Source organism: Ovis aries, chromosome 20 (assembly GCF_016772045.2).
Source record: "Ovis aries strain OAR_USU_Benz2616 breed Rambouillet chromosome 20, ARS-UI_Ramb_v3.0, whole genome shotgun sequence".
Classification (NCBI taxonomy): Eukaryota; Metazoa; Chordata; class Mammalia; order Artiodactyla; family Bovidae; genus Ovis; species Ovis aries.
The window spans coordinates 43,204,415-43,212,115 of record NC_056073.1 but is presented as its reverse complement, the minus strand read 5'-3'; the positions used below and the strand labels follow the sequence as shown (position 1 = coordinate 43,212,115).

The following is a 7,701-nucleotide window of genomic DNA, read 5'->3' as shown; positions in this document are numbered from 1 at the left end:
GACTGTCAAATGTAAATCTCATAATGGGTAGGTTGCCATTTTAAGCTGTTACGTCCTCCTTAGAGAGGCACCAGACACTGCCCTACTCTATCAGGGGCACGCTAATCTCCGAAATTCAGAAGAAACCCAACAACCTGAAGTCACAACACGCATATAGAGTGTGTCAAGGAAACATGCCTTTAAATGCTGTCAGTAACAGTAACTTAGTAAGTATAGGAAGCCCAGTGCCCTCAGCCTTTCTCTTTGTCTGCAGCCCTTAGAATAAAGTCCTTGTCCTAGATCCTCAAGTTCCTCTTAACGAAAACAATAAGAATCCACCAGTGTTAAAAATGAATTCTTCAACCCTTCTACCTAAAGCAGTTAGGGATGGGGAATGGCACCAGAAACGGTTTGCAAGCAAGCGCTTTCTCAGGCTCTAAGTAATCCAAGGTTGGACCTGGGCAGATAACCTTCACAGAGTTCACAATGGAACAGTGAAAGAACAGTGTGAAGCACTGATATGAGGGATTTAGGAAAGAGGGCAATGCTTTTGGAGCCAAGCCTACGGGGATACAGACTTCGAATTCCAAAAGGCAATTCAAATTTAACTTATCAGAAGCGCGTTTGCTGCCCACCTCTCCCCCAGCAAAGCCAATTCCTATTTTGTCATTCAAGTCATATTGGAAGCTCTGGTACCTGAATAACTAGGACTCACTGATTCCATCTTCTAAACATTTTTTAAAAATCCACCTCATTCTCCTGTTTTTGTAATCATTGTCCTAGTTACATGTCTCTGCCTCTCATTTACCAACCTCGTATTCATCATTTACACAATCAACAGATTATCTCAGTAAAATGCAAATTTAACCAGATCACTCTTCCCTAAAGGATTTGCATAGCTCTTCGGTTTCTCCAAAGTCTAAGCTCCTCAGAAGAGGCCTAGTCCCCTTTGATACGGCCAGTCTACCCACTTCCTTTTCCTTTCCTATTCCCATCCTCCCATTCTGCTTTAATATGATATTGAGTCTGATCCCTTTATATTTCTTTATGCATTGCTTTAACACACTTCATCCTAGAAAAGCAACATAAATGTAAGTTTTATAGCTTAGGTGTCATATGATAATTTCATGATTTTTCTGGAACAAACATGTTCTGAATAAGTCTACATTGTAAGTGCCATTTTTCCCTATCATGTCATCATTCACTAAGCTGAGCATTTAGGTTCATTTTACAGTGAAAATAGAACTGTAAAGATTAAAGAAAGATAGTAGCAGCCTTTATAAGCCAAAGAACTGTTCTCCACGACCATAATCTTTATACCATACCAGGCAAAGTTACAGTGAGATAAGTTGATTTACAGAATACAAGTTGAGAAGTAGTTAAATGAACAATATAATCGTCCCTTAATAAAGTTTGCTTAGTGCAAGGCATTACTCTCCATAGGTATAGGTACAACTAATATTGGGGTGGGACAGGGGAGGCGGTGGAAGGAGCATGAGCTACTGTCCATGGTCCTGATACAAAAATACGTACTCTGGTAAGCTTGCGAAGAGTTATATCAATACTGCTAACCGGCTTTTGAGTGATTTAAATGAATTGATATGGGTTGAATTGTGTCCACCCTCCAAAAAGCATATTGAAGTCCTAACCTCTAGAATCTGTGAACATGACCTTATTTGGAAATAGGATATTTGCAGATGTAATCAAGTTAAGATAAGCTGCTGCTGCTGCTAAGTCGCTTCAGTCGTGTCCAACTCTGTGCGATCCCATAGACAGCAGCTCACCAGGTTCTTCCATCCCTGAGATTCTCCAGGCAAGAACACTGGAGTGGGTTGCCATTTCCTTCTCCAATGCACGAAAGTGAAAAGTGAAAGTGAAGTCGTTCAGTTGTGTCTGACCCTTTGCGACCCCATGGACTGCAGCCTACCAGGCTCCTCTGTCTATGGGATTTTCCAGGCAAGAGTACTGGAGTGGGGTGCCATTGCCTTCTCTGTAAGATAAGCTAATACTGGATTAACTGATATCATTGAAGCAAGAGGGACATTTGAATACAAGCAAGGGGAATTTCATGTGAAAACAGAATCAGAGGTTGTATAATGCATCTGTAGTTTAAGGAACACAAAGGGTCTGCCTCCCACGATACTGCTCTGTTTCTGCTTCAGTTCAGGCAGCAGGGCAAGGGTGTCTTCCACTTAAGGGAATACAATAGACAGCCCCATATTATTCAAGGTTAGTGGTGATTTGTAGGTAATTTATAGAGGTTTTTATTTTCTGCTTTTCTTTTTTAGATCTTCACTTCTTATGTATTTCTCTGAACATTTGCAGTGTCTCCTTACTATTTTATTAGAGAAAGAATGGGAATTACCCTCAAAATGTCTATTTTCTGGACTTTCCTTTTTCACTAGAGGAAAGAATTGTGAAGAAGCAGCCAGGCAGAGAGGGTGGCATGGTGGACAGACCAGGCTTTGCAACTTGTCAAGGCTCCTCGTGACTTGGTTTCTTCTGCCTGCAGTGAAAACAGGCTGCTCTCTCCCACTGCCCTGTAAAATCCCATGGCCAAAGTTATCCTTCTGCTGCTGCTGCTTACGCATGTCTCTCTGTTGTTGATGAGAACACAGAAGAATGCCTGCCTTCGTCACTTTTTCATCTGGGGTGTGTGTATGTGACCGGGAGGCGTGTGCTCAATGTTCTGAGCGCTGATGTTATCAAGATACCCTATAGGGCAAACTGTTGAAGAGTTTCCTGTTCCTTCAGAATAGAACAGCCAGACTGAGTTTTCAGACAATGCACTCTGGGGCAAGGATGCTGACAGGCGGCACGTTAACTCCGAAGGAGTCATCTGCACGATTGGCAATATGAAGTCCAATTCTTGGATTGTTTTCATTCTCTTTTTAAGGGATTGATCTTTATCCCATTGTCATCCCCTTGTAGATTTCAAAGCACATTGTCTATGCCATGTAAATGCAGAAGATGTCCCTGGGGTTAACTTTGTGAGATGGACTTTTCTGCAGTGAATTTTGGGACCAGGATGTAAGTACAATATATTTTTTCTTTCTTTTTCTTTTTTTTTTGATGTAATTACATTATATAGACAAATTGACTTCACTGGAGTGGCTCTCATGTCACGGCACTGATTTATTAGAATCTGATACACAGTGAGAACTCCTATAGGATTCATTTATTTTGTTTTGATAATTTGCAAATATCTACATTGAACCCATGACTTTTATCTCAAGATTAATTTCACTGTCACTAATTGAGACAGGGAGTATCTTGCAGATGCTGGTTTTAACTTGTGAGATGTTAGTCCACTAGTTAGGACTTTTCTCCAGGCCTCTGTGAATAAGTGCAATAATTTCTGTTTTCTTGCCAAAATAGTTTTCCAGTGAACAAATGGCTTATTTGAGAAAATGATCCTTATGGTTCTTCTCTGAGTATGAAGTTACTCTTTTGGCGTAGGATTGTAGCTTTTAGATTAAGCCAAAGGGTCATGACAGCTTAGAAGCAGTAATTTTTGTTTTTATCAGTCATCTTTCTAAAACAAAACACCATGACATTTTTTTTCTGCTCAAAAACCCTTGCGTTGATGACTCAGCTGTTGAAATGTTTTTGTCACCTACATCTCCCCCGTTTCATCACTCGTAAGAAGACGAGCAGCAGGATGCATACTATTTCTAGTGTCAGATGACTCTTCCAGGGTGAAAACGATTTGTGTATAGTGACACAGTTTCAGTTCTGAGATGAGACAGATAATAAAATGAATCTCGCCTAACTGCCAGAAAAGTGAAAAATGAACTTCACTTTGATAGATAATGTTGTTTTAGTCGCTAAGTCATATCCAACTCTTGTGATCCCATAGGCTGCAGCCCACTAGGCTCCTCTGTCCCTGGGATTTCCTAGGCAAGAATATTGGAGTAGGTTGCCATTTCCTTCTCCAGGGGATCTCCCTGACCCAGGGATCAAACCCACATCTCCTGAATCTCCTGCATTGGCAGACAGATTCTTTACCACTGAACCAGCAGGGAAGCCTTGATAATGATAGAGTTAGCCAATAAGCTTAGTCTGATGCTGGGAGGGATTGGGAGCAGGAGGAGAAGGGGATGACAGAGGATGAGATGGCTGGATGGCATCACTGATTCAATGGACGTGAGTCTGAGTGAACTCCGAGAGTTGGTGGTGGACAGGGAGGCCTGGCGTGCTTCGATTTATGGGGTCGCAAAGAGTCAGACACGACTGAGCAACTGAACTGAACTGAACTGAACTGAGATACCTAGAAGATTCTTATAAAATTTGGATATCAAGCGTTAGCAAGGCATTTGGCAAAATCATGTAATATGCTTATGGACAGCTGCATGTTGCCTGCTGCACAACTCATTCACATTTTCTTGGTGTTTTTCAGTTGCCCAGTTGTATCCAACTCTTTGCAAAAACCCAAAGACTGCAGCACGCTAGACCTCTCTGGCCCTCACTACCTCCCAGAGTTTGCCCAAGTTCATGTCCATTATGTCAGTGATACCATCCAGCCATCTTATCCTCCGACGCCCTCTTAGCCAGTCACATTTATCCTCTATTAAAAGAGGTATAAGATTTGTAACAAGGTACATTTTGGTCCCATCCAGATCCTAGTCAGAGCTTTCTTGGAGTTGTGTGCCCAGTTCCTGGTAGGATGTTTTAAGGGAACATTGACCACATGAAGTGTATTTAGAGAAGAGAAACTGACATGGTGAAGTGTTAAGTTAATTTGGAACATTTCATTTAGCAATCAGAACTGGACTTGTCACATCATTTTCTAGCTGTGTGGAGCTGGATAATCTTTTACCTTATCAGAATTTTAATTTCATGATATATGGAGGGAGAATAATAATTTACAATGTATATAAAATGAGAATAATCCTATGCCCTAAGGGGATTAACAGACTGGTATGAAAATTATCTGGCAGATGATAGGTTTATGGACTAAATGTTTGCTGCTGCTGCTGCTGCTGCTAAGTCGCTTCAGTCGTGTCCGACTCTGTAAGACCCCACAGACTGCAGCCCACCAGGCTCCCCTGTCCCTGGGATTCTCCAGGCAAGAACACTGGAGTGTGTTGCCATTTCCTTTTCCAGTGCACGAAAGTGAAAAGTGAAAGTGAAGTCGCTCAGTCGTGCCCAACTCTTAGCGACCCCATGGACTGCAGCCAACCAGGCTCCTCTGTCCATGGGATTTTCCAGGCAAGAGTACTGGAGTGGGGTGCCATTGCCTTCTCTGGGACTACATGTTTATGTCCCCTCAAATTCATAAGTTGAAACCCTAGCCCTTAATGTGATGGTGTTGGGAGGTGGGACCTTCAGGAGGTAATTGGGTTTTTATTTTGGCTGTGCTGGGTCTTCACTGCGGTGCGTGGACTCTTTACTGTGATCTGCTGGCTTTGTCACATTGCAGAGTGTGAGCACGAGGGCTCAATAGTTGTGATGTGCAGAGTTAGCTGTCCGTGGAATCTTAATTCCCCAACCAGGGATGAATTCTCAACCACTGGACCACTGGGGAAGTACACCTTTTTGGTAATTGGGCTAGATGAGGCCGTGAGTGTGGCACTCTTGTCATGGGATTAGTGCGCTTATAAAAAGAGGAAGAAGGGCTTCCCTGGTGGCACAACAGTAGGAATCTGCCTGCCAATGCAGGAGATTCAGGAGATGTGGGTTTGATCCCTGGATCGGGAAGATCCCCTGGAGAAGGAAATGGCAACCCACTCCAGTATTCTTGCCTGGGAAATCCCATGGACAGAGCAGCCTGGTGTACGTCCATGGGGTCACAAAAAACTGAAGATGGCCGAGCAACTAAACAACAAACAGAAAGAGGAAGACACGTGAGCCCTCTTTCCCAAGTGCAAGCCAAGGAAAGATCACGTGAGGACATGGTGAGAAGGCGGCCGTCTGTAAGCCAGGAAGAAAGTCCTCACTGAGAACTCAACCTGCTGGTGCCTTGACCTTGGATGTCTTAAATTCCAGAACTGTGAGAAAATAAAAGTCTGTTGTTTAAACCACCCAGTCTATGGTATTTTTTCACAGCAGCTTGAACTAAGAGAGTAGGTACCATTATTTCAGAGAATTTGAAGGAATATCTGGAAGGTCCTGGGTGGTAGCTTTGCCTCACGATGAAGAAGGGCTTTCTTGTATCAGAGCATCCTAACAAGATAGCTGCTGCTGCTGCTGCTGCTAAGTCGCTTCAGTCGTGTCTGACTCTGTGCGACCCCATAGACGGAAGCCCACCAGGCTCCCCCGTCCCTGGGATTCTCCAGGCAAGAACATTGGAGTGGGTTGCCATTTCCTTCTCCAATGCATGAAAGTGAAAAGTGAAAAGTGAAGTCGCTCAGTCGTGTCCGACTCTTAGCGACCCCATGGACTGCGGCCCACCAGGCTCTTCCATCCATGGGATTTTCCAGGCAAGAGTGCTGGAGTGGGGTGCCATTGCCTTCTCCGAACAAGATAGCAGGGGAGTGAATTCCTTCTGGCTGAAGGATACGATCTGTATGGTGACCTGGCTGATCTGTGTAACCTTGCCACCCACCCTGTATTGGTTCCACCTGTGTGGTCTCCTGGAGAGTCAAGGCACAAGTGAGTAAGCAACCTCACAAAAGGAGGTTCATTTAAAGAAATGTATCCCTACTTCTGATCTACTTCATGGGTTTGTAATTCAATCTTCTCAAAAGAATTTATTCATTTATTTCTAACTTGGCTGTATTCATTTATTTTAGCCAGTTATACCTGAAAAATTATATCTTTTAACACAATGTCAGTTACTTCCACCAATTCAAATGACTATTGGCTTAAAAAATTGTTCATTCTCTTAAACTTGGAACTCAGAAATCAGTTTTAATTGCTCCAAACCAAACACACACTGTTTTCCAGTGGGTGATTACCATCTCTAAAGGGGATAAAACTGAAATGCAACAACGCATCATTTTCTATTTTCAGAGACAAGATGAACCCCTTGGCTTACATATATAGTCCCCGAAAAAAAATAGATAAATGACCCTCTATGAAGCACAGAAAGTCCCAGTGGAACATTGGGTCTTAGCTATGGCACCATGAAGGCATGCTGGTATAATTTACTCATCCCTAACGATACTTATATGAATTTCATTAATATGAAAAAGTAAATTGCTGGTGTCTCTACATAGATAAATTATATTTTTTGCTGGCTTTTGAAAACCATCCTGTGTGCATAATGAGAACTATCATGAGAATTGAGATCCTGTGTATAAAAATTAATGTGCATATATCATCTACAGTTGGCAGCTCATATTATTATTCAATACATATTAATAAAGTATGTTTCTAACTAATAGACTAGGAAAAGGCAACATGGTGCTTTTTTAGGTTCTTTATCAGCTCTTAAAATGCAATATGAAGGAAGAGTCTAAAGCATAGTTGATTCATTTTTGTTATATAGGAGAGACTAACACAACCTCATAAAGCAACTCTACTTCAATAAAAATTGATTTAAAAATAAAAAATAAAACATAGCTGAGGTTAGGAGTCATTGAAACCTAAAGGAGACAATATTTAAATTCCTTTCTGGAAAACAAATATGTTAGAATTTGCTAATGAGGGTTCATTGAAGATTTTGAATTTCCTATGTAATGTGTGAGGCAAAGCCGTTCATGAGAGTGAGGCAAGAACAGGGGTGTAGGTGACATGACTAGAGGGGTGAAGGTGTGAAAGGAAATTTGCAGAGTGGGA

The 7,701-nt window shown here is 42.1% G+C and overlaps 1 long non-coding RNA gene across 1 annotated transcript; it reads left to right on the top strand.

Annotated features, from left to right (window-relative positions):
- Positions 1-2,768: 2,768 nt before the first annotated feature.
- On the top strand, positions 2,769-6,003 carry LOC132658275 (uncharacterized). The gene is made up of 2 exons (XR_009597662.1): positions 2,769-3,009; positions 4,379-6,003. It is a non-coding gene; the product is annotated as an uncharacterized LOC132658275 (long non-coding RNA).
- The last annotated feature ends 1,698 nt before the right edge of the window (positions 6,004-7,701 follow it).